The sequence below is a fragment of the Felis catus genome, chromosome A3, assembly GCF_018350175.1.
Source record: "Felis catus isolate Fca126 chromosome A3, F.catus_Fca126_mat1.0, whole genome shotgun sequence".
Classification (NCBI taxonomy): Eukaryota; Metazoa; Chordata; class Mammalia; order Carnivora; family Felidae; genus Felis; species Felis catus.
In genome coordinates this window covers 120,914,144-120,942,065 of record NC_058370.1, presented here as the reverse complement: position 1 = coordinate 120,942,065, position 27,922 = coordinate 120,914,144, and the positions used below count along the sequence as shown (strand labels likewise).

Genomic DNA, 27,922 nt, shown 5'->3' with positions numbered 1-27,922 from the left:
GGGAGGGTGCAGGCCGGGCGGCCTAGCTGAAAGCACCCTGGGGCTCGAGGAGGCTTCCCGGCAGCAGTCGGAGGAACGCCCCGAGGGGAGGGGAAGAGTTGGGGCCTCCTTTCCCACACTTCGTTAGGACGCGGGCCGGGGCGGGACCGCGGCAGCCCTCCCTCGGGCGGCCGGCCGGCAGAGGGCGCGGGACTGCTCCTCACTCCGCGGCGGCGGGGCGGGCTGAAAGTGCGCTGCCCGGGCGCGCCGTCGGAGCTCGCGGGCACCGGGTCGCCTGGGCCCGGCCGGGCCGGAGCGCGCAGGGGCAGCGCGGCGGGCGGGGCGGCGGGGAGCGAGCGGAGCGGGGCGGGGCGGGGCGGGGCGGGGCGCGGAGGGGGCGGGGCCGCGAGCGGGGGGCGGTGGCGGCGGCGGCGGCAGCGGCGGCGGCGGCCGAGGAGGAGGAGAACATGGCGGCCGCGGAGAGCGGCTGAAATGCCTGTTCTTCAGGCCGGGCGAGCGGGAGTCTGACGCGATCCGCCCAGCCCTCCCCTCAGACGGCTGGACGGCGGCCTCGAGCTCCTCGGCCGCCCTGTTCCCTGCTGCTCCCTCGAGCGGACCCTGCGCCGGGTTCTTTCTGCATCCCCCTGCGGGGGGACCCCTGCTCCGGAGGAGGGGGCCGGAGAGCCGCGGCGGCGGCGGCAGCGGCGGCGGCGGCGGCGGGCTCCCGGCCCGCGGAGCGGCGGAGGCCGCGGCGGCGCCGCCTCGGTCCCGGCGAGCGCGGCGCCCGTCAGCGCGGCCCAGAGGCGGCGGCGGCGGCGGCAGGTGAGTGGCGGGCGGCGGGCGCCGAGCCTCCCGGTGGGTGCAGCTGTCACGAGCCGCGCGGCCGCCGAGGCCCTAGGGGGCGGGGAGCAGCTGGCGCCCCTCCGCCCCCCGCTCTCCTTTCTCTCCGTTCCGTCCCCCTCCCACTTTCCCCGAGTTCTCCCTCGGCCTCGCGCGGCTGGAGGGGGCGGAGGTCGCAGCTGTCACGGGCGCCAGCTGGGGGCTGCGCCCGCGGAGGAAATTGCTGCAGCAGCGACTTCGCGGCCCCTTTTCCCAGTTGCCCTAGTTAGCGCCGACTGGGCGAGCATCCGCGGAGGGTGCGCGAGGCTCGCGGCCGCCGGCCCGGCGTGGGGAGCGGCGCCCCCAGCCCTCCGGCGCTCCCCGCCGCCGAGAGGGGGAGCCGGAAGTCGGCGCGGGCGCCCCTCGGCCCCGGCGCGCGCGGTGACCTTGGCAAGCCGGGCAACCTCTCCGAGTCTCGCTTGCCGGGACTGCGAAATGGGGATGACCATGGCGTGCCTTTCCGTAAGCGCAGCCTTCGACGGCGCTTCTGTTTACCCCGGCGCACTCGCTTTTTCCGCCTCTTGGCGAGGGATTTCGGAGGTAGAAAGGGGATGGATAAGTGAATTTTCCTGTAGGGCTAGGGGTTGGTCCCCTTGCTAGGAGTTTGCTGAAAGGACCTAAGAGGGGGAGCCGACGTGTTGACTGGACGATCGGGAGGTGGGACTAGTTAATGGTCAGCAGCAGAACTCGAGCCGCCCTCTGGTCTCTCGGAAGAGAACCGGAGAAACCGGACACCAGGGTCCCTAGTCCTTACTACCCAGCTGTGGGTTTTGTTTTGTTTGTTTTGCTTCTTTCTAAAGCAGTCACCCCCATGGTCTAGACACAGCCTCGGCTGACGATGTTAGAGAGAGACGGAGGCTTTGACAATAATGCTTGTGTATGTGACAAGGACAGTCCACGGTGCTGTGGCTGCCGAGTTTGGTGGGGAGGAAAACTTTAAGCTGGAAGGTCTTTTAGCCTTTCATGGTTGGCTCTCCTCGTTCACTGTAGAGGCGTTGAAGAGGCAGGTGTCCTTGTGGAGAAGGTGACATTTTTTTCTTTTGAGAGGGCGAATTTTTAATGTCGAGTATGGTGATGGTGAATGAAGGGTTCTTGAGTGAATTGCAGTCCCAGCACCCTCTGTTGATGCCAAGAGTAATCTCTGTGGCGATGATTTGTGAGGGCTGAGGCTTACACTTCGGTGATTAAGAAATCTTCAAGTGTCTGTGTAAAACATTGCTGCGGTGAAGCTTACTGTTCTGTTGAAGGGATGGATATCAAGGGTTAAATTGGTTTGAGGTTTGTCTCTTCTTCTGGAATTGGTTGGAGGTTAGGCTCAAAAAAAAAAAAAAAAAAAAAAAAAGTTGGCCAAAGGGGCCTCTCTCTCAGCTTGTTTCACAGAAGCTATGATGTAGTAGGAAGGGGGTCAGATTTCTTCATGTTGAGAATAATGTGAAAAGAAAGTATTTGCTTAGGTCTCTTGGCTCTTGAACTAGAAATAGTTTTGGGTGAAAGGTAGCAGTGGGGTTTGATTCATCTTAATAAATGGGCATTCCTTGAACTATTTGTCATAAACTAGATGCAGTTGGGAAGTGTTTCCATTTTATCGCCTGTCCTTTGTGGAAAGGTCTAATTTGGTTCTGTGAACTAGGTTCTAAAATGTTTTCCCTCCATTTGTTATTTGCACTTCATGCTTTGGGAACAGTGGATCAAAAAGGGGGCCTGAATAGGGAAGTACATGGTTTGGAGAGAAAATGGAGGGGTGTTGCTTATAAGAACAGGTGTTTGGTTTGATTGTTGTAGACATGTTTCCACTGCTTATTTGTTGCATTTATTTAAGTCACAGGGAAGTTTGAATTTTGAGGGGCAAAACTGGAATTTGACATAGTTTTTAGTTAATCTCTTCCTCATTTCTTTCTGAGAAAATCTGTAGGATTGTGTCTATTAAATTGCTTTTTGTGTGGTTTAAGCCAAGGGAGTGTTTTAGATTCTGCATTTTTGGGTAAGTGGTTTTATTGAAAAAAAGGGCTTGATGGAACTAATGGTGATTGTCCCACTTACACTGGGATTATATAGACAATGCATTTTCCTCCCTCTTTCTGCCAACATTTGTTTTTCTTTCTCCCTCAATTCTAGGGTTTCATTTCTAGAAATCTGGGCTGGAAACAGAAGCAGCAGTTTGTATAATCCCAAGAATTTGCTTATGCCAGGAAGCCGTAAGGGTAGCATGAAGTGGGTGTGATATAAAGATACTGCTACTACTTAAGACATTTAACTGTTGAGGGAGTCTAGGGTCAAATTTAATTTTTGTTGAATTTCCTGTTTTGTGTGTATGTGTTAATCTTTTGGTGGGCAGAGGATTGGGTTGCTATGGTGCTAACTGGTATATATTATGAAAGCATTGGCAACACTTCATGCTTTTACTCTATAGGGAAGGGTGGTAAACAAGCCTCAAAATGTAAAGATGTTCTCAGGACGGAATGTTCGTAGCATGTACTCTTGATCCTGCGAATCCAATGATCGGTCTTCACCAGGACTAAATGTTGAGTAAGTGATGAGGGTTAGAGATGCTGAAGGGTGGAGTGTGGGGGAGAGGATATTGGACATTCCTTAAAAATCTTTTCTCTGTTTTATTGTGTATTACAATGTGATTTCTAATTGTTTTTCAAAGACATTTCAGCTCTCCTCTGTTGTCATCAATTTTATATACCTTTTCTTAGATACTACTTCTGTTGCTTACTTTAGTTTGCCTTTTCTGCGTTATCCTCCAAGGGCTCCACATCGTTTGATGTTATGTGGCGTATCTTTTGGAGTTAGTTGACCTTAAACCCTATGGGCTAACATAGCTTTCCTTTTAGGGCAAGTACTGCCGGTCAGTATAAGCGCACGCTATCTCTAAGTCTTGGGGCACGGGAGGAGATCCCCAGGATGCACATTATTATCTTGGTAGTGGTTTTTTCCTTCTACATATGATAATCGCAAGAATTCTCAGAGGGCCATCAATTGCTTTCCTGGCAGAGGTCCAAAACCATGTGGTGGTCTCCTTTTTACATTTCCTGCAAGTATCAGGCACAGACGGGAGTGTGGGACTGGGTGAAAATTCACGCGATCCAGGACTTGAATAGAGTCTGGGCTGCAGAGCCATACAAATTTCTCCCCACCATGTATAACTTTCCTACCCATTGGGGCAGACTAGACCTTCGCAAAGGACTTCTTTGTTGCTTCTTTCCCCGGTTAACCACGAGTTTAGCCTTGGCCATTGGTCATTGAGAATGGGCCCCGTGGCCTCTGACCTCTTTTCTTACCTAAAGTCTAGTCATTTCAAGCCTTTCTTCTCCATTTTATATTTTAGACTTTGTGCCTTTCTGTCAACATGTGGGGACTGAGGTCATAAAATGGCCTAGAGGCAACTGGGTACTGTGCTTGCATGCTTAGTTTAAGGAGGTGCAGGGATTTTTCTATCGTTCTGGACAATGCTTAATGGGCGTACAGTATTTGGATTATAGATACTTGGAATATAGAGAAATAGTTATTTTATATTTCTGTAGGATATGTGGTTGAAGAAGAGAAATTATTACAAAACACTGACACCAACATATAAATCCAATTCAGAGGTGCAAGTAGAGTGGGCTGTTGTCTCCATGCTTCCTCCCCCATACCCCCATCTGCAACACAGTATTTTTGAGGCTTCTTGAAGTGACAGGCTTTTAGGAAAGCTTAGTATAGTTATCATATTTTGAAGGTAAATAGCTTATGCCAAAACAGAAGCTATAGTCACTTGAGTTTTGTAAGATTTGAAATTAATCGCCCTCCAGTCACCCTCATCTTAGATATATTTTGATCTGCTCTCTCCCATGGATGGTTTAGTGTGGAGAGCTGGGAAGTTTAGCTTTATGAAGACATCCTGGACTTGACCATTGGTGACAGATTAGGTGCAAGCACAGAGGTAAAAATACACCTATTAACAGGACCAGAATTCTGGTAACACTGGGGTAGTCACCATTTCCAAAGCAATACTTGAATTTTGTCCTTTTAGCTTATACTTTTGAGGCAAGTTTTAGGCCTCTTTTGGAAATACAAGTTTGACTTCAGATGGGATGATGTCCTGGCTCCTCCAGATACTTAGTAGATGTAGCCTTGGGCTTGTTATGTAACCACACTAAATCTCAGGTTTTCATGTGTAAAACTGGAATAAGGTACTTACCCTCATATTGTTGTGATCTTTCAATTAACTTATTAAATAACAAAATATGTCTGGCATAATGATTGCCACAAAGACTTTAATAATGCTTTCTTACGCTAATATAGCCTAAACACATCACTATCTAGTCCATCACCAAATTCTGATTCTTTCCTCTGCAGTTTCTTGGATTTCCCCCTTTATTTCTGGTTCTTCAATCTGGTCCTCCTGTCATTTTGCACATGGAGTGATGAGAGTCACATCGACTCTGTGGGCCTGAGTTTCTTTATCATTAAAACAGCATATTGGCCCAATTTCGCATTTTTTCCTTGTGTTAGATTCTGTGATTTGTAGGTTTATAGCTGTTTGCCTGCGTGCATTTGCCTAATTCATCCTACACAGAAATGCTTAAAAAATTCCTTTCCAGAATGCTTTTTGATGTTATTGTTTGTAGCAGAGACTTTTCTGTGGACAAATTTATCAAATGCAAATAATTTAAACTGTTCTTGAATTTCTCATTCCAGAAAATTTGCTGCAGATGGCATGAGCAGAAATCTTTGTAAACTGTAAAGTGCTACACAAGTGAAGAAAGTGTTATAATTACCTGTAGATATCATTTTCTTTATTTAAATTGTGTTTCCTTTCCTTTTTATCTCTTGACCTTCAAGAACAGGGTCAGAGTCGGTACGTTCTCTAGAAAGCTTGTTTTTATAACTCCCTTAACATCAATTGCTCAGTTTTTTTCTATGTAATAAATTTCTTATTCTTTTCCTCCTTTTTGAAAGAAAGAAATAATTTTTTAAATTGTACATTGAATTGTTTTTCTTAAGTAGGTTGGAAAGTCCTTGAGATGGCATAAACCACACCATTTAGAGTAAAGGGGCCTTAATAGTAAGTTCTCCACAACCTCCTTAATATTGCAGATGAGAAGACTAAGACAGGCAAATAGAGTAGTTTTCCTGGCTCATGTACTTAGTGGTTTTACTTAGGTCAGGTATTTGGCTTCCAGGCTTCTTTATGAGAGATTTTGTTTTATTTTGTTTGTTTTTTAGTATTTGAAGGTTATTACAAAGAGATTTTAAATTTAAGAATTTTAGTAAGCTTTTAGGTAATGTGTAAGCTAGGAGGAAAGGAGTATTTTTATTTTTTGGCCAAATATTGACTGCCGAATATTGCAATAAAGTATCGGAATTACTTAAGACTGCTTTCTCAAAAACTGCAAAAGAACCTGGAGAGAAAGGTCTGCTTTTCTTGTATGGCCCTCATTTAAAGCCAGCAAATATTTATTGAGTGCCACCTCCTAGACACACTGTACTCAGGTTGATTCTACATGTTACATTTTATAAACGAGGAAACAAGGCTCAGGGTGGTTAAGTGGTTGATATAAGATTCACAACTCGTAGGTATTAGGGACGACATTTGAGTTCAGGGTCTTCTGACTTGAAATCACAGGCATACCTTGCAAGTGGCTTGTCTCTAACATGTTAGCCACAGTCGGGCACATCGTAGCCTTCTTTTCCTTTCTGGGTTTTCTCTGTTCCTTACATGTGCAGTGGAGACTCCTGCGATCTCATTGCTTTCTGATGACCCAGGAGCCCATATATATCGGTTACTTAATGATAGTGTCACTTTAAGATTTTCATGCTGTTTCTGATCTCACCTTTGTACTTTAGTAATGTTGATTCTTTGGTGCTTCTGTCTAGGTAAGCTTATCTTTGAATGGTTGGTTTTGGATTCTTAGCAATAAAATTCTGCCTCTCAAGTTTCGTTAGCATTTAAATAGCTAAAGCTCAGGGTTTTTTTTGTTTTTGTTTTTTCCATTTGAAATAAATTGCTTGGTCATTCTGTTTCCACTTGTACTTTGAATGGTTGATCTTATTCTGATAGCTTTAATATATTACATCTTAAATTTTTAGTTTGCCTGTATGGTTAAAATATTTACATGCTTTTACTATCAAGCACAGATTTGATTATTGTTCAATGGAAGATACTCTATGTGAGTGTATATGTGTGTATATAAAGATATCATACTGTATTTGACCAGATAGTTGAAGGATGAAATGTCCTTGCTTTTTGAAAGCACCTGTGTGTGTAATACTGGCTTTACTTCGGTGAGTTCGTTTGGAGAAACCTAGGGGAAAGTTACTTGTTCTGCAAAGTCTGGTGCCTCCCTCTCCATTCCAGGGGGTACAGGAAGTCTGTAATTGAATTTCTAAGTATCCACTCAATCATTCATTCAAGATGTAGTTATAGAAGTACCTGCTTTGTTCAAGGTGCTGTGTTGTTAAAAGATAGGGAAGTTGAATAAGATACAGATCCTGTTCTTAAGGAGATTATGCCCTAAAAGAGGTGATAAGACGAACACACAAATACCTATAATGCTGATTGAATGTGATGAGTGCTATGAGACAGGTATGAAATAGTACTTTGAGGATTCAGGAGAGGGAGCAGTTACTCTCATTTGAGAGTGATCAGGGTAGGTTTCATGGAGGGCTTAGGGTGGCCCAGAACATTGAAGGCAAGGGATGATTTGTGTATGAGTGAGGGTGAGGAGAGCACTATAGTAAGGAAGATTAAATAGCAAAGATGAAAGGACGGAAAAGCTTGGAATTACTTAGGAGCAATGAAGGGGGAAAGTGCAAGGAGGAGTGTGGCACCAGCTGATGTAGGAGGTGGGAACCAGATGCTGTAGGTGCAGTAGCAAGATATTGCAGGATTTTAATGGAGGGAGGTGGTGGGGAACAGTGAAGTATGTAGATCTGGATGAGATCTATGAGAAATGTCAGTTTTCCAAATTTACATAGATTTTTTTTGGCAGGTTTTACACCCCAAATTTTATATTTTCATAGTTTTTGAAATGATTCCATATGTAAGGCTTACCACACTGGGAACTTATTCACTCATTTTTATGTATATTTGAGAACAGATTATGTGTTTTTTTGATAGAAGTTAGTACAAAATCTTTTTCACTGGCTTATACTTTTTTTTTTTTTAAAGCAGTAGCTGTTTTTTTTAAACAGTGTATTATCATTTGGCATTTATGCAGCGGACTTGTTTTTTAAGTGTAAAAATGTCATCTCCTTGTATAAATATAAGTATATTTCGCTGTAAAAGTGAGGTTGGTCATGTAAGTTGAAAGTCCCTGGCTCTCAATATAGTTCATGATTTATTTTACTGATTTATTTATGCCCTGCCATGTTCCAAAAAGGATTTAAGGCAGGATATGTCATGAAGAGTCTTGGACCTTGTTCTAGCCCTGTCTATTATTTGACTGAACTGCTAGCCAACATAACACTGAGGGAACAGTGTTGAAGACAACTGGTGTCACAGAATGTGCTGTGGTTGTGTCTTTTGCCAAACTGGTAGTAATTCAGAGATGGAGACAATATAATTAGAGTACCTTTAAAGATAATTCCCTTAAACTTCGATAGCATGCAAGGGAAATTGGTTGGAGGGCACTGATAGAGCACTTTGACCCACGAGAGTGTAGGCACATTTAGAACAATGGTCTCTATGGTAGAGTTTACATAAAATTATCTGGGAAATGGGAGAAATATTAGAGGTCTCTAAGGAAATTTCTTTCAGTCTGTTGTGATGTTTTACAGTTTATAGGGGCCTGGGTAAATGGATTTTCAAATTTGTATGTAAAAAAATTTTTTTTTTAATATTTATTTATTTTTGAAAGAGAGAGACAGAGCATGAGCAGGGGAGGGGCAGAGAGAGAGGCAGACACAGAATCTGAAGCAGGCTCCAGGCTCTGAGCTGTCAGCGCAGAGCCTGACGTGGGGCTCAAACTCACAAACCGTGAGATCATGACCTAAGCCAGTCAGATGCCTAATGGACGGAGCCGCCCAGGTTCCCCTCAAATTTGTTATTTTAAATAGTAGACTCTTACCATACTTGGTATTGCAGTAGGGAGTCCATCTTTTGTACAATATTTCATAGAGGTTAACTGGCCATCTTAAAGCAAAGGTCTTAAGAATTGTCTAACTTAAAGGTGACTTACTCATTTTTCTTTCACAAAAACACAGATGTTCCAAATTTGCTGACATTTTCTGTGACAAGTGGCTGTGAGTAGTATGCTGCCTAGCAGATATGTATGAAAAATAAACACACTTTATCCGTCCCTTTGGGATGATGGTGAGTTCATAACAGTGACTCAAAAATTAACTACCATTCAGAACAAAATAAAATTCAATGTTATGACAGAGGTTATTGAAAATGAATATTTGGAACTATTTTCATCATTATTGGGTTTAATTGCTAAAAATGATGTGTGTAACTTTAAGAGTATTTTTATATGTACATTTGAACGTGGAAACAAAATTTTCTAACCTGTTTTAAAACCTTGTAAAAGTAGGTGTTTAAAAAAATTTTTTTTTTATGTTTATTTATTTTTGAAAGAGAGAGAGAGAGAGAGGGAGAGACAGGGTGTGAGTGGGGGGAAGGGCAGAGAGAGAGGGAATCTGAAGCAGGCTCCAGGCTCTGATGGGTCAGCACAGAGCCCAATTTGGGGCTTGAACCCACCAACAGTGAGATCATGACCTGAGCTAAAGTCGGACGCTTAACCAATTGAACCACCTGGGCACCCTAAAATTACATGTTTTAGTGGTTTTGTGCTCATCTGCCAAAAATATAAAAAAGCAATAGTGTTTGGTTTATTAGGAAGAACAACTGATTGTCATCAGGAAGTATGGAAATGCACTAGCTGAACTTTAGCAAAAACCTTTGTATAAATGGTGAATGGGATTGAAGATTGAATATTATATCATGTTTTATTCAGTGCAGCAAGATGGTTTTATCCGTCTTTGTGAAATAAATTTTTTGGCTATGATAGCCGTTAAAAACAAATAAAATAGTGATTTATTATAAAAATGAACTGAAATTTAGAACCAGACTTGAAGTTGCCATATTACAAAAATATGAAAGCAAAATTAAAAAAATAACAAACCACACTCAATCACATTACTCTCAGCAAAAATAGTGGTATTAATAATAGTGTTTATTAGGAATAGCAGAAAACTGTGTCATCAGTAAGTAAGATAAATGCTTTAGAATTGTTTATTATAACAAATGTCATTCTGTTAAATTTCCATTTTTGTGTGTGCTTCACGAGGTACATAATTTATTGGTCTGGTGTGCACTGTATATAAATTATAAATATACATGTGGTTCCCTATTCAAAAACTTTTATTAAACTGTGGGGTATATGATAAAAAGTAGGTATCAGTGTTTTCTAGCAAGGGTTCTTAACTAAGAAAGCTTGGAATTCATGGATTTAGAATCTCTAATACTCTGAAATTGTATGCAAAATTTTGTGAGTCTGTGCGTTTCTCTGGAGAGGGGGTCTATAGCTTTATAGCTTTTACCAAATTCCCAAAAGGGTTCATGACCTCCGCAAAGGTTAAGAACCTCTGTTGTTAAGGACTGGGACCTCAATAACTCCATTCATCTAGTCTCACCTTCTTGCCAAGTTTAATGGATATATCTGATGTCATTACTCAAGCCCGCAGTATGACTGGATTTGCAGTCTGTTTTTCCATTTTGCAATAGATGTGATTGCATTGCCTTTGGCCTTTACAGATGTTTGAGTTCTGTTTGTTGCACAACTACCTGGCCTACATCACTTTGCGGCTCTTATATATCATTTCCCACCTCTGTTCCCCTAAACCCCAATAAAAAAGAGTGGACCTTTTGTAGGGGTGTGGAGATGGGAATGCATATACGTATGGAAGAGCCCGGTATCAATTTAAGTGTGGGGAGACCCTGCTGGGTAGGCTAGAATTCACAGTTGCTGTGTTTTTAAACTCTTTCTTTCTAGCATTTGAATCTCAGCTTTCTAGAGTCCTTAGGGTCTGATTTGACATATGCTAAAAACACTTTCCAAGTTTTATCAGCTGCTTAGATCTGTTCCTTTTTTTCCCTCACTGTCATTGTTCTAATTTAGGCCTAATTATTGCCATGTTATCCAAGGTGGTCTCACTGCCCCCAGTGAGTTCCTTCTTAAGTGTGTCCTAAATTTTGTTTTGCAGAGATCATCCTAATTTTTATTTTCATTGTGTTGTTTGCTTAAAAACCTTCAATGGCTCCTCATTACTGTCAAGATGAAATTGTTACTTAGCTTGGCATTTAAAGCTTTCCAGTGTCTGGCACCAACCTGGATTTCTGGTCTCATTTCCCACTATTCTCCCCTAGTAAACTGAAATCAATTGTCAGTTTACTGTCCCTTAAACATTCCTTAGGCTTCTCTGTTTCTACTCCTTTACATATTCTTTTCCCTGGAATGTTCTCCATTATCCTACTCTATACTTCTTGAAATTCTACCTATCCTTAAAAGCTCAGCTCAGATTCCACTTTGCTTGTTAATTGTTTAGAATATGAAATTTGAAAGTGATCTCTTCCTTTTATGAACTCTTTTCATATATATTTTCCTTATTATTCATTTGACACTTCACTGCCTTGTACTGTGTGGAATTTTTTGTTTTCATGTGTCCTATCTCCCAAATTAGGTAGGGTATGAGAATGGCAGAAGGGGCTTATGTTTTATATTTTGTCCTCTGCAATGTCTTACACACATAGATAATAAAATATTTGACAAATCATATTGATTAAACCATAATGCTGCTTATTAATGTACTTAGAGAAACAGACCTTTTTTTTTTTTTTTTTTAATGTGTGCCTGGGATACTCAAACATATTATCTAGGGATTCTCTCTACTGGTTTCAGGGTATTTGGGAAATTGATTTGGAAATCAAATATTGGCTGGAGAGCATGTGGTCCTACAGGATAAGAAGCTGGCTGTCATGGCTATGTTCAAAAGTCTGGCATAGCCTGGTGAGTCATGTTCTCCAGTGTAGAGTTCTACCTGCCATGGATAACAGAAAAACTTGTGTTTCTTCCTCTCTCTCCTTTGCCCTGTTGGAGACATAAAGTACTGATGTCTTGGGGATTCCTATACTTCTGTTTTGATTTCTCAGCCTATTCTTCTCACTAAAATATATATTTTTATTGAGTACTTGTTTGAATGGTGATATGGGGAGCGACAAAATTATTGTATCTTAGGCCTCCTGCCCTTCAAGAAGATCGTAATCCCCATAAAAAAGTCTCATTTGCTTTATGTTTACTTATTTATTTTGAGAGAGAGACAGAGACAGAGAGAGCAAGCTGGGGAGGGGCAGAGAGAGAGAGAGAGGTAGAGAGAAATCCCAAGCAGGCTCTGCACCGTCAGCACAGAGTCCCATGTGGGGCTCAAACTCACGAATGGTGAGATCATGAACTGAACTGAAACCAAGAGTCAGATGTTCAACCAACTGAACACCCAGGTGCCCCATCATTTGATTAATTCATAATTTAATTAAAAATTAAAAAATAATAGAAAAGGTATCATATGGGAGTATATAACAAACTAGTTGCTAACTGAGATGTGAGGAAACTCCTGTGGCACTTACTATTTTTAGCACTCACTTGAAATTTATTTATTATCATGTATACTTATTTCTGTTTTTACATGGGTACTATTGCAGCAGCCACTTTGTAAATTATAGAGGGTAGAGCATTTATTACTAGTTATATGTCAGTACCACAGTGTTTCCATAGTACTTTACCCACAGTATACATACGTAGCACATTAATGATGATATGTGTGGTCTGAGTAGGCTTCTTGGCGGAAGTAGAATTTGAATTAGATTTGTAGGATCTGGAATGATGCTTATAGGATAGTCTTCTGGAACATGAAAAAGGGTTCTGTATTTAAAATAATAAAGTATGTTTGATGCGCTATCAGGAACATGGAACCTCTTTGGTTACTGTGCCTTTGACCCTGAAGTGACCCTCATCACTTCTTATGTAATCCATTGGTCAGAAGTAGTCATGGGACAGCTACTTAAGGGGCTAGGAAATGTGTGCAAGAGATATTTTGTGAGCAATAAATGTCTTTGCCTTATCCTTGCAGAATTGGCCTTCTTTAGAGAGGTGAATGAATACCAGAATTGGTAGGCCTTGCTTGGAGTCATTAAAGGAAAAAGGAATTGTTTTGTGTGTCAGTCTAAATGGGATTTTTATTACTAAATTAATTTGTGAAAAGAGCTTGTGGTGTTGAATGGTCGACCTTGGGACAATTAAAGGAGAAATTTTAATAATGTCTCTAGGAACATTAGGGGTAGGTAATATAAATTGTTTTAGTTTAGATGGTTTGCTACCATCTTTAGAGTAGATATTTGAAACAGGTGGAAAGTGATTATTTAGTTTAAGTAAAACTGATCCTGAGCTTTTCTATTCTACATATACTGTTTGGCTGTAATATTGTAGGGTGGGAAAAGTGAGAAAGGGCATAAAGAAAGGGCTTTCTGACACTTTTGGCAGCCTCTTGCTGTCTGAGGATTTCATAAAGTTTCTCCTTAGAGTCCCTGGAGGTGTTTTCCCTTCCTCTTATCAACATACTGCTGAGTAGTTAAAATCTGTTTTCTCTGTTTTTCGTTCATCTTCTAATGCTTGCTTTGAGAAGGACTACTGGGTGGTAGTTAAAATGTTGGCCAAGTATGCAGGAGTAGGAAGCCCGGTTTCTTATTTGTACATGAGGCCGATTTTCCTCCCAGTTTTATTCTTAAAGTCATCAACCTTGAACTTTTGTGACTTTAGGCCTTCTTTATGACTGCGTTTTAATAGTATTCTCTTTTAAATTAAACAATTAATCATATATGTAAATCCTGACTGTATTCTAACAACAAATTCAAAGAAATGGAAGTATGTGGAGTTAAAAGGCAAAAGTCTCTGTAATGAATTATATGGCAGCTGTTAATTTAGGCTGTCTTGTCTCTCTCCACATTCCCCCCAACCCCCCACCCCCTGCCATTTCAGGTCACAGTATTTTTCCCAGTGGCCAGGGGATGGGCATGTGACCTAGGCTGGATCTGATCTGTCATAGTTTCTTTGGACATAGTGATTGCTACAGAATGGCTCTATGACCAGTACAGGTTCAGAGCCTTTCCTTCAGGTTGAAAAACGGATGTTGGACAAGGGACAGGCTCATTCCCTTGGAGTCCACCGAAGTGAGATAGAGTGTGTCTGGCCACATGAAGGAAGTCTGTCCACTGTAGGGAAGGGTGAAGCCAACGTACAGGGTGAAGCAGAGCTGACTGAGACGGACTCTGTCTCTCACACACACTCCCAAAGCATAATCACACACATTCTCACATGCATGAGCATGGGGACTCATTGGAGGCTCTGGATCCTCTTGAACCTTAAATTAGATCCACCCTATATTTCCCAGTTAAATGAGCTTATCAGTTGCCTAACTGCTCGTGCTAGTTTGAATCAGGTTTTTGTCTCTTGGAACTGAAAGAATTCTGACTAATTCAGACCCCCTTTGGCATCTGTCCTGGTTTCTTCCCTAGGATCATACTTTTTGAATTGTTGTAGACTTTCTAAACTTAATGGCATGGGAATTTTTTTTAATTTCAGAATACGAAGGAGCCATTTTATCTTTGCATAAAATGCTGTATAACATTAATTAGATGTATATTCTGTAATTTAGCCATCTTTCTCTCTTTTGATGGACATTTAGATACTGAGTTTCTTGCTGTTGTGAGCTTTGTTTTGGTAGGCATCCAAGTTTGTACTTGTTTTTGCACATGTTTGAGAACATACTTATGGAATTAATGGTTATGCACATTTAAAAAAATTGATGTCCTTTCAAAATGTTACCCCAAAGGCTTTGTCAGTTTACACTTATGCCAATAGCATATGATAGTTGTTGCTTTCCCCCACCTTTATGAACTCTGGATATTGTCAGTCATTTCTGTTTGGGGCCTATTTGATGGATGAAAATGATATAACAGCATTGTTGTAATTTGTAGTTCCCTGACTGTTGATAAAGTTGATCATCTTATCAGATGTTTGTTGTATGTTGGGTTTTTTTTCCTCTAAGGCTCTTAATTTGTTCATGTTGTTCACTTTCCTTTTGGGATACTTGTCTATCTTTTTTTTTTTTTTCCTTGCTTCCTAGCCATAATGTGCTTGTATTTACATTAATGAAGAATGGCCTTGGTAGGCAGCTGACCCTACTACCTGGTTATTTCAGAAAGAAAGATATGATATATCTATTATTCCAAAACCTACATCATACATATATTTTACAGAGATCCCTGGACATTTAATTGGTTTATATCTAATAACTTTACATAACTTTAACCAATTCATTTAGTTAACTCAAGGATGCATGTCTTAATTGGATGTTCTGTGAGTGCATAATTGAGGTTAATTTTATGACTAAGATGAATGTTGGGAAACTCTTGTTATGAGAATTTTCCAGTTCAAAATCACTGAGAGTACATTGAATGGTATAGAACTTTCAGGCTCAACTGACCAGTTTGTCAATTGGCGCAGAATCAGAACCACTTTCAGAGGAAAATTTTGGCCCTATAGGAAAATACTTTCTTGGCTCACTTCCATGGCGAGGTGGGTTGACTGCTAGGTATCTTTAGTGGTTAGGTTTCTCAGTTTTCATAAGTGGACACTAACCTGATTCTGTACTTGATTGAGTATGAAAGTATTTAGTCTACCCTTAATTGGCAGTATAGAATAGCTTCGCTCTAGCAAGTATGTATCCACTTACTTTGCTGCTTAATTCTTATCAAAAACCTAAGCAGTCAGAAACAGCACTCTCTGAGAATTGCTTAAACACATTCAATCCATTGCTTTAGAAACAGTTTTTACTTGGATCAAGCCAGAATACCAGAATGCTAAGTATATAGCTTGCATTGTTTTAGACTGGGGTAGAATTACTTTACAGAATTGTTATTTGGTATAATGCAATCAACCTTTATTGAAGGCCATTAAAATAAACAGCTTTATAAAATTTAGTACTCCTCTTATTGTAGCATTCTTGTGAGGCTATTATCTCCTTTATCTTAGTGCCCTTATTGATGTGGTAACCACTGCTACTACTTTTAGCAACTGTCTGGAATACTAAGACTGAACACAAAATGAGTTAATAGCTGATGGCAAATACTCTTGCCCAAAAGGGGACACCTTTCTGGGTAAAGGATTATGTAATGGTTTGAAGTATGGACTCTGGAGCCAGATGTCCTGGCCTTGAAACCTGGCTCTTAGGCTTCCTAGTTGTGTGCTGCTTAACCTTTTGGCACCTTAGTTTGCTCATCTGTGAAATAGGGTAATAAAATTATACCTACCTCTACAAGGTTGTTATGAGAATTTTGTGAGTTTAAACATGTAAAATGCTTGGAACACACCCAGCCCACGACACATGCGATGAAAATGAGCTGCTTTCCCCCATTTTTTTTTTTTTTTTACTATAGTAAGATATCCATAACATAAAACTTACCATCTTAACTATTTTTAAGTGTAGTGTTTTATAGTTCAAGCTGCTATCATCACCATTATTGTTAGAACACATGTAGTAGTTTTTTTTTTTTTTTTTCCAGGTCTTTGTACGAGGAAAAGCTGTGTTTCCCCTGACCAGCTGATTTCCTTGACTTACATAGTCATCATGACTCCTGTAACCCATGGTATTTCTCTCTGCAAGGGAACTCAAAGTCCCTCCCTTGCAGCTCAAGAGAACCTGTGGCATATAGTTTGTGTGGTAAACTTACCCCTGGCTTCATCATATTTTCCTCCCTCATTTTCTCTTTGCCCCAGTCTTATTGCTTTTTTCTTTTTAATTCTAATGCACTTTGTGAGCTGTCTCAAATCTTTTTTAGAATACTCTGGAAATAAACAAGTAATCTACATTACAGCATGTGCCCATGTTGAAATTTCAGTTGAATTTTCATTTAATTTACCTTAACTGACTGCTTCTTGATGGCAGAGAGGTGCTATAATTTTCATTAAGATATCTCAGATCTCATCATAGGATGGTTTACTTCTGGGAAAGTTACTGTTGACAGCTAATCCTGTTCGTGCTGTGGGTTTTCTTGTAAGCTTCAGTTACAAAAGTGTTCCTTCCTGACTTTTCTTATTTGTTTTTTCCCTTGACCTTTGCTCCAGCCATCTCTTGTAGATTGGGGGAGGGGGTTGGGGAAGATCATTTAAAAATTTTTAAAGACTAAACTTGTAGTCTTTCAAAAATACTCTTCCAAATAAGACTTTTATCATAGATGTAGCATAGGCAGAGTAAAAGCTGTATGTATTGTTTTTGCTTTTCTTTTAAAAACCAGAATGTTAATTTATTGATTTACAAGGGATAAAAAGAAATGTCCCAAAGCCTAAAGTATTCCTGAGTATTCTGGTTAAGTCTCTAGGGTATTCTTTCCCCCATAGCATGGGGCTGATGCTGTGCCTTTTTGAGGGGAGAATCAAAAATATTTTTTTGACATCAGAATTAATTGAAATGTGTTTTAAGGCTTTTTAAAATTTGTAGATTCCTTCTTCTCTTTCTTTCTTTCCCCTTGTAATTTATGTGTTGAAGAACCTAGGTGGTTTGTCCTGTAGACTTTGTTACTCTGGATTTTTGTTTAGTTTCACATATTTCTCTACCCTCTGTATATCCTATAAATTGGTAGTTTGACGTAGAAGCTTGAATAAGGTTTAACTTTGTGTGTGTGAGGAGCAAGATGACTTTATAGATAGTATTATGAGACACATATAATGCCTGGTTGTGTTTTGGTGATGTTAGCAGCTGTTGGTATTGCTATTGGTTTTTGATTCTTAAAATCCCAACGTGATCATCATGGTGTCTGGATGAGAACAGGGAAGTATTGCCTGGAAATGGTAGGGTCTACGCTATAAAACAGAACCCTTGGTGACCATCTGAGAATGAAGCTGTGGTGTGTGGAATCAAAGAAGACCCAAGTTTCAGTCTTGGCTCCTGTGTTCAGGAGCTGCGTGATCTTGCCTAATTAACAGCAACAGTAGTAGCAGCTACCATTCATTTAGTGCTTATTTTACACCAGGTTCTGTGCTAAGTGCTTTGTATATGTTGTGTAATCTAATCCTCATAACTATGCTGTAAGGCAGGCATTCTCATCTTTATTTTGTGGTTCACCTTGCTGATAGTGAAGCAGGGATTCAAGCCCTGCTCAACTCCGATCTTGTGCTCTTAATAGCTTCTTAATAGACATTCTTCCACATCTATAAAAAGGGGTATAAATAGAGCTGCCTTATCTATCCTGTGGGGTTAGTGAGATGTTGTGTGTGAAAGTGCCTTGAAAAATATTACGGATGTTAAAATGAGGGGCGCCTGGGTGGCTCAGTCGGTTAAGCGGCCGACTTCGGCTCAGGTCATGATCTCGCGGTCAGTGAGTTCGAGCCCCGTGTCGGGCTCTGTGCTGACAGCTCAGAGCCTGGAGCCTGTTTCAGATTCTGTGTCTCCCTTTCTCTGACCCTCCCCCATTCATGCTTTGTCTGTCTCTGTCTCAAAAATAAATAAACATTACAAAACTTTTTTAAAATGAGAAGTGTGCTGGGCTGGCAATATACAGGAAAGGTGGATAGTGGAGGCCTTTGCCTTTGGCTAAGTGAGGGTGAAAGTTTGGACTGGAAGAACCCTCTGGTCACTTTCTAACTTCTGTTTCCATTACTATTGCTGTTGACATGTGGGAGTTTCCTTCTCTTCTTAAAATTGACAGTGATAGAGATTTTATACATAGTGTCATATGTCAGAGGTCGCTTAAGAGTCTCTAGGTGAATATGATGTCTTAGTTTTACTCCATGGGCCATATATGTACAGTATGTACAGATTTTTTTTAAGTTTATTGATTTATTTTGAGAGGGAGAGTGTGAGCGGGGGAAGGGCAGAGAGAGAGAGGGAGAGAGAGAATCCCAAACAGGGATTTACTGTCAGTGCAGTGAACCCACAAACTGTGAGATCATGACCTGAGCTAAAATCAAGAGTTGGATGTAGGGGCGCCTGGGTGCCTGTCGGTTGAGCGTCCTACTTCAGCTCAGGTCATGATCTCGCGGTTTGTGAGTTCAAGCTCTGCGTCAGGCTCTGTGCTGACAGCTGGGAGCCTGGAGCCTGCCTCGGATTCTGTGTCTCCCTCTCTCTCTGCCCCTCCCCAACTTGCATTCTGTCTCTCTGTCTCTCTCTCTCAAAAATAAATAAACATTACAAAAAATTTTTAATGGGAATGCAAGCTGGTGCAGCCACTCTGGAAAAGAGTATGGAGGTTCCTCAAAAAACGAAAAATAGAACTACCCTACGACCCAGCAATTGTACTGCTAGGCATTAATCCATGGGATACAGGTGTGCTGTATTGCATTGTTGCACTATATGCTAACTAATTTGGATGTAGATTTAAAAATAAATAAATAAATAAACAACAACAACAACAGCAACAACAAATTTAAGAGTTGGATGCTTAACTGACTGAGGCACCCAGACGTTCCTCAGTACAGATATATTTAACTGAGAGAGCAAGAGTATAGTCATAGTTCTTTTTCTTCTTTTCTTTTTTCTTTTTTTAATATTTATTTTATTTTTGAGAGAAAGAGAGAGAGAAAGAGACAGAGCATGAGTTGGGGAGGGGTAGAGAGAGGGAGACAGAATCTGAAGCAGGCTCCAGGCTCTGAGCTGTCAGCACAGAGCCTGACGTGGGGCTCAGACTCACGAACCTCAAGATCGTGACCTGAGCTGAAGTTGGCGCTTAACCGACTGAGCCACTCAGGCGCCCCCATAGTTCTTGTTCTGAAAGGATAAATATTTGTTAAAAGCAGGAGAAATATTAACTGAATTTGTATATTTCTTTAGCTGGATAGTGAGTATAGCTGTTAAAATTATTTTCAATACCTTTTTTGTATGTCAAATATTTTGTAATCAATAAAACCATTATTAAAAGTGCTAACCACTAATATTTGCATGTGTAACAGACTATGAGAAATGGGTATGAAGTTAGTACCTGTAGGTCTGTCCTTCAGCAATTTGTTATCGATTATGATAAATTGGTACTGAGTACATGGATAGCTGTTTAGAAGAGTTCTATTGCAATTTCCAGCTCAGTGGCAGAGGGTATCGTGATTGATGTCTGAGGCAGACATGTAGAGTATAGGAACAGTGCTTTGTTTTTGCTAACCGTTGATTATCTAATGTGTTTATCAGAAAGCCCTGGGACTTCACCTGGACAGTTTCTGGGTCCTGTGCTTACTGCAGTTCTTCTTTTACCCTGGGAATCATACCATGATACTGTATCTACTATGGTGAAATCTACTAGGATTTCATTATGATTAATCCCAAGAAAGATTTCCTATTTATTTTCATTATTATTTTTATTGAGATATAATTCATGTATCATAAAGTTACCCTTTTAAAGTGGCTTTTAGTGTATTCACAAAGTTATACAACTGTTATCACTGTTATCAGACTGTTCTACCACCCCAAAAGAAATCCCATGGAACCATACAATATTTGACCTTTTGGGTCACACTTCTTTCTTTCACTTTGCATTATACTTTCATGGTTCTTTCATATCGTAGCATGATCTGTATTTCACTCCATTTAATGGCCAAATAATATTCCGTTGTATGCATAGACCACATTTTACGTATCTGTTTAATTGTTGATGGACATGTGAGTTATTTCCACTTTTTGACTATTGTGAATAATCTGGCTGTCAACTTCCATGTACAAGTTTTTACACGGACATATGTTTTCCTTTCTTTTAGTAATATACCTAGGAGTGTGTGAGAAATAAGGCCACTGACCCAATCAAAGGAGGAACGCGGAGGGGACTCGGAGCACAATGAAGCAAGGCTTTAATCACCGTTCTTGCAAGAGCAGGTGTCTGATGGAGGCACGCTCGAGGCAGTTACAGCAGGCAGTTTATCTCCTAGCATGCAAGGGCCTCCCCCGGTTCCTCATTGGCTGAGTACTAGAGAGGTTACAGCCTTACCCAGACAACGCCTTTGCCCATGTAAGGCAAAAAATAGTCTGATTGGGACAAATGTACATTCCTTGAGGTGACACAGAGACTTCAGTTCTTTGGCTCACACTCATTGCAAAGCCTGTGAAAAATAAGCCCACGAAATGGAGAGGGGAAGAAGAACCAGGAAGTGAAGTGTCTAAGGGTTTGGGACTCTATTGTGGGTAGGTGGGGGTTTGTACATATTTCCAATGGGCTGTAAACCTATTGTTACTAGACAGCCCTGCTTTTATTTGGTATTTCTGAAAATGAATCATCTCACTGACTTCTCAAAGAATGGAATTACTGGGTCATATGGTAACTCCGTGTCTAACATTTTGAGGAATACAAACTGTTTTCCAAAGTGGCTGCACCATTTTACATTTCCACCAGCAGTGTATGAGGGTTCTGATTTCTCTATTTCCTTGCTAGCACTTACTATTGTTTACAAATTTTTTAAGTATTATTTATTTATTTATTATTATTTTAAATTTTATTATTTTTCTTAAATTTACATCCAAATTAGTTAGCATATAGTGCAACAATGATTTCAGGAGTAGATTCCTTATGCCCCTAACCCATTTAGTCCGTTCCCCCTCTCACACCGCCTCCAGTAACCCTCTGTTTGTTCTCCATATTTATGAATCTCTTATGTTTTGTCCCCCTCCCTGTTTTTATATGATTTTTGCTTCCCTTCCCTTATGTCCCTTTTGTATCTTAAAGTCATCACATGAGTGAAGTCATATAATATTTCTCTTTCTCTGACTGACTACTTTCACTTAGCATAATACCCTCCAGTTCCATCCATGTAGTTTCAAGTGGCAAGATTTCATTCTTTTTGATTGCCAAGTGATACTCCATTGTATATATATACCACATCTTCTTTATCCATTCATCCATCGATGGACATTTGGGCTCTTTCCATATTTTGGCTATTGTTGATAGTGCTGCTCTAAACATGGGGGGTGCACGTGTCCCTTTGAAACAGCACACCTGTATCCCTTGGATAAATGCCTAGTAGTGCAATTGCTGGGTCTTAGGGTAGTTCTATTTTTAATTTTTTGAGGAACCTCCATACTGTTTTCCAGAGTGGCTGCACCAGCTTGCATTCCCAAGGTGTTTTTTTATTTATTTTTGAGAGACAGAGAGAGACAGAGCATGAGTGGGGAGGGGCAGAAAGAGAAGGAGACACAGAATCTGAAGCAGACTTCAGGCTCTGAGCTGTCAGCACGGAGCCCGATGAGGGGCTTAAACCCATGAACTGTGAGATCATGGTCTGAGCCGAAGTCGGATACTTAACCAACTGAGCCACCTGTCAGCACTTACTATTATATGACTTTTTGACCCACGCCATTCTAAAGTGTGAAGTGGAATTGTAATTTGATTTGCATTTCCCTAATGACTAAGATGTTGAGCATCTTTTCATAACGCTTATTGGCCATTCATACATCTTTTTTTTTTTTTAGAGAAATGCCTATTTAAATCTTTTGCCAGTTTTTAAATTTGGTGATTTGCCCTTTTATTATTGAAAATATGAGTCCCATATCAGATATATGATTTGCAAATATTTTCTCCCATCATGTGGATAGTGTTTTTACTTTCTTGATGGTGTCCTCTGAGGCACAAAAGTTTTTAATTTTGGTGAAGTCCAGTTTATCTTTTTTTTTCCTTGTCCCTTTGGTGTCATAACTAAGAGACTCTTGCCTAATCTGAGGTGATGAAAATTTATGCCTGTGTTTTTTTCTAAGAGTTTATAGTTTTAGGACTTAATTTAGGTCTTTGATACATTTTGAGTTAATATTTCTCTTTGTGTATGAGGTAGATTTCAGTTCTTTTTGCAGTAGAGATAAAGCTCGTTATTTTTAAATTTACACAGCAAGACCCTCTGATTAACCTCACTTGATAATATCTTAATCAGTATATGATTTCCTGCCACTTTATTAGTTTCACCTCTGACTTCCTGCTAATGAGTATTTTGTTGGTCTTAAATGGAGTTTCTTTATCAAAGCCATATTAACCTTTGCACTTAAAAAAATGTGAGAATTAGGAGGAAGTTTATTGATCATGCAGTCTAACCTTTTACCAGAGTAGAGGCTTCAGCATCTGTGACGGAGAGGCTTTCGACTTCTTTTTTGACACTTTCAGAGATGATTTGTTTACTGTGCTGGCTTTGGCAGCACATATACAGAGATGATTCATTCACTGAATTGTATTGCACTGTAATGCAGTATTTAAGAAATCTTATCTAATCAAAAATCATTTTATAAATAAAAAATGTTTCAGAGGGAAATGATAGTTATTGAGTTTATTGATAGTTTACCACAGTTTTAATTTCATTTTTCCTGTAGCAATTTAAGTTAAAAGGAGTTGGTGATTGTATCATGTTATGGATGGAAAGTATGTGTCACCCCAGAATTCATATGTTGAAGCCCAAAACCCCCAATGTGATGGTATCAGAAGGTGTGGCCTTTTGGTGGTAATTAGGTTTAAATGAGATGTGAGGGCACAGTCCTCACAATGGGATTGATGTCCTTGTTAAGAAGATACCAGGGAGTTTGCCCGACCCCCCACTGCCCCATAGCATGTGGTGATACAGCGTGAAGGCAGATATGTATACACCAGGAAAGGGCCCTCATGAGACACCAAATCTACTGGCACCTTGATCTTGGACTTCCTAGCCTTCAGAACTTTGAGAAATAAATGTTTGTTGTCTAAGTACCCCCAGTCTCTGATGTTTTGTTATAGCAGCCAGAAGTAAGACATATAATAACCCACAGGGGTTTATAATTAAATGAAAGCATTATATCCACCAGTGTATTCAGAGAAATACTCATATTCCTAAAGCAATTCAGCTCAGTTTTTAAATTTTTATTTAAAATTTTATTTTAATTAATTAATTTTCCAGAGCACAGCATACACTTTATCTTAATACTAAGCATTAGAGTGATAAAAAAAAATACAGAATGGAAAATTAGAGTATCACTTAGTCTTTGTGATTACGTAGTTCTGGTCTTTCACCATTTCTTTTTTTTTAAATATATAATTTATTGTCAAGTTAGCTAACATAGTGTATACGGTGTGCTCATGGCTTCAGGAGTAGATTACCGTGATTCATCACTTACATAAAACAGTATGTAATTCAGCTCAGTTTTAAAAAGCTAATGGTGGGGCACCTGGGTGGCGCAGTCGGTTAAGCGTCCGACTTCAGCCAGGTCATGATCTCACGGTCCGTGAGTTCGAGCCCCACGTCAGGCTCTGGGCTGATGGCTCAGAGCCTGGAGCCTGTTTCCGATTCTGTGTCTCCCTCTCTCTCTGCCCCTCCCCCGTTCATGCTCTGTCTCTCTCTGTCCGAAAAATAAATAAACGTTGGAAAAAAAAAAAAAAAAAAAGCTAATGGTTAGAACATTTAACATTTATTCTTTTATTCAGCTGGAATATTGCTCCTGATAACAACTCTGCATTTTATCAATGTCCTCTTAAAACTTGGCTCCTAAAATTAAAGTCAGTACTTGGTGTATGCACATATTAGTACAAAGTATGGCTGGCTGATGGTTTTTGTTTATTTTGTTTTTTCTTATTATAGAACTCAAAATTAAGCTGTTTTTTTGGTAGACATATATTTGGGACTCATATTGAACTTATGATTAAGTGAAACCCCTTTTTAACAAGTTACTAAACTTCATGTTCCCTTCCTTTGAAACTCCTTAGAGTTGCCGTGAAAGTTAATTTACACCTACAAATTATCTGGGCTCTTCTCTGTGACTTACTGGCTACGTGACCTTAGCCAAGGTACCGAATTTCTTTGACCTCATTTATCTGTGAAATGGGGATAATACCTCCATTTTCACAGTGTTGTTGGGGGTTTAATTAGATGATGTGTGCCAATGCATGCATGTGGCTCTAGCATTCCCAATGGAAATAGGTCTTATGCAAACAGTCTTCTGTCATAGGTGCTTTGTTGCTGGCCTTACTTAACTCTGTCAGATATTGACTATTTGTTAAATAGAATCCACCCAGTTCAGATCTCTTTATGTGTTGGATTGATAGGAACTATTTGCATATGAAACATGCAGAAGAGAATAAAGAATAGTAGAAGAATCATTCCACGTACCATCCACCTAACTTAATTGGACTTTAACATTTTGCTGTATTTCAGATTTTTTTAAAAAGAAGTAAAACAATGTGGAATTGAACCCTCCGTGTACCATTCTCTCACTTTACCTTCCTACCCATTCCCTCGAGGTAAACAGTATCCTGAATATATTTGTTTCCTCAAATAATATAACTATTTTGCATGTTTTAAAAATTTAGATATGTAATATACTGTAATATGCTCTTGCAATGTGCTTATTTTTCCTCAACATATTCTACTGTGTGGCTCCACCATAATTTATTTACCCATTTGTCTTTGGGTCGTTGTTAGGTAGTTTCCAGTTTTTTATTATTAGACAATGCTACAGTCCTGAACATGTTTATCGTGAACATGTGTGAATTTCTGTAGAGGGTGCATGCGTGTGTGTGTGTGTGTGTGTGTGTGTGTGTGTGTGTGTGTGTGTGTATGTTTAGGATTGGACTCACTAGTTGAGGAGTATATGCCTCTTCAGTTTTGAAGAATAATTTGACGTTACTTAATGAAGTACACCAATTTAGACGTTACTGCCAGAGTGTGAGAGTTTTACTTCCTCTACATTTCCTCCACCAAGTTTTAGCATTATCTAAAGTAATGAATTCATCAGGTTGTAGATGGTGAGCAGTTATTAGGTTCAGCAGTTTGTCTGTCCAACTTTAGAAGCCCTTGGCATGTGTCAGGAAACATTTATACTATCAACTGAACAGGCTCCTGGAACTGTGTGGCTCCAGATTTCTGACTAACTTATTCTGGTGTAACCCATAATTCATTCAACAAATTTAGTTGAAAGGTAGCAACTTTGAACTTCTTAGCAATGACACAATCCTATAAGTGCTGGTAATAGTCTTTATTATGTGTATTTTATTTGATTACACTTCTTTATGGAGCAAGTAAAGTAAGATTCTAGTCTCTAGCAATTGTGACTTAAAATAAGTACTAACCCATTAATAAAATTGGTACAGGATATATACTAGGGCAATAAAATGTAAACATAAATAGAAAGTCAAATTTTTATAGTTTAAGATTTTGACATTGAAAGACATTTGTGACATTTATATAAAGTAAATATGGTGAAGTGTAGTGTAACGAGTGAATCTATAGCACTGGTAGTTATATTCTGATATGTACTGATAGCTCAGAAACAAAGATGGTACACGTTTATTGGATTAAGAAGCAAATGTGTGAGCCAGAAATAAAGGTGCTTATCACAGCTTGACCCTTGCTCGAACTCCGGGCATCAGAGTAAGTTATAGCTGTTAAATCTAGTTTAGCATTAAGAAAGAACTTATCTCTAATTTAAAAAAAAAATAGTATTAAAAACATATTTCTTCTGAAGTTCCCAAATTATTAAATGTGCATTTAGGAATCATTTATTTGGGGGACATTTACTTTGGCACCCATGTTAAATGTATTTCTCCTTTGGTATTTTAAGAGATTAAAGGTAATTCATGATATATTACTTGGTTGAAAGCTATCTTGCTGTCTTGCTTGCTTGTTTTTGTCCCCCATTTTCGGAAAGGAAAATAGAATATTGTGGAAAGTAGAGAAAAATATTAAGAAGTAGAAGGGAGGAAGAACTTAGAGCGAGTAACTATATATAGTCCTGTGCCTAGACAAAAGCTGTTAATATTTTGGTGGATTTCTGAAAATTACAATATGAATTTATAATTTTATTCAGAATTTTGGGTGTTTTTTCCAAAGCAAAGAACTGTTCTTTAATTTTTTGGATCAGGAGTTGAAAACAAACAAACAAAAAGAAACAATCAGGAACCTTCAGTGAAAGGAAGGTATTCTTAGTCTGTCACGGAGGGACAGCCATAGCAGCTCAGCCAGCGGCAGGCAGGCAGGCAGGCAGCTCGGAGCCGCCGGAGTCTGACCTCCTCCGTGCAGGCTGCCCGGTGGTAAACGGGCTGAACCTTGCTCTGCAGGCTGTAAAGGCACAAGTGACACGGACCCTGCCCTACAAAATACATTTTTTCTCTTTATGAATATGAATAGGTTTTCCCCCTTTGTAAAAAAAAAAGTTTATTTATTTTTGAGAGAGAGAGAGAGAGAGAGAGAAGGAACAGGGAGAGGCAGAGAGGGAGAAAGGGAATCCCAAGCAGGCTCTGTGCAGTCAGCATGGAGCCTCACGTGGGGTTTGAACTACGGAACCGTGAGGTAGTGACCTGAGCCCAGATCAAGAGTTGGTTGCTTAACCGACTGAACCACCTAGGTGCCCCGGTTTTTCCCTTTTTTAATTGAGGAGGAACGAAGACAAAAGTTAACTAAGCTGTAAATGCAAATAATTATGTCATTGTTGTTAACTGAGGCAAACTACAGCCACCCTTCTGACATTGTTATTAATAGTTATATTAGTAGAGCTTACCTTTAAAAAAAAAAAAAAAAACTTGACCTAACCCCTTTTAATTCTCAGTCTGGTATCTGACCTTTTAGTTTCTTCTCCCATCTGTTAGTGTCATCTTTCTCCCTTTCTGTTACTCCCTCTGTTTTACCTATTGCTATAAAACTGCCTTTAACCTTTTCCCCAATGTACTCTCCTCTCTGTCTAGCTTTTTTTCGTTTGTAATATGTCTCTAGTATATTAATATACCAGAGTTTTTTCCTATGCACACCCCTCAACCACATATACCCACCATTGTTTTGGTCTACACATTGTTGTGTTTTGTTTGTTTTGTTTTTTATGTTTATTTTTGAGAGAGAGACAGACAGGCACACACACACACACACAGAAGCTGAAGTAAGTTCCAGGCTCTGAGCTGTCAGCACAGAGCCCGATGTGGGGTTCGAACTCATGAACTGTGAGATCGTGACCTGAGCCAAAGTCAGACGTTTAACCGACTGAGTTACCCAGACATCCTTACACAGTGTTTTAATATTTGTTGAATTTGAGTGCTTTAAGGATAGCATATATTCTGTTCAGT

At 40.1% G+C, this 27,922-nt stretch overlaps 1 protein-coding gene across 12 annotated transcripts in view; it reads left to right on the top strand.

The window, feature by feature from the left end:
- Nucleotides 1-1,189: 1,189 nt before the first annotated feature.
- Nucleotides 1,190-27,922, top strand: part of NCOA1 (nuclear receptor coactivator 1) — a 243,345-nt gene continuing 216,612 nt past the window's right edge. For 3 of the 12 annotated variants that reach the window (XM_045054861.1, XM_045054860.1, XM_045054858.1), the window contains exons 1-2: nt 24,343-24,658; nt 25,026-25,111. The gene's annotated coding sequence lies outside the window, so the exon portion shown is untranslated. The other 9 variants (XM_045054862.1, XM_045054863.1, XM_023252043.2 and 6 more) reach the window with 7 other exon arrangements.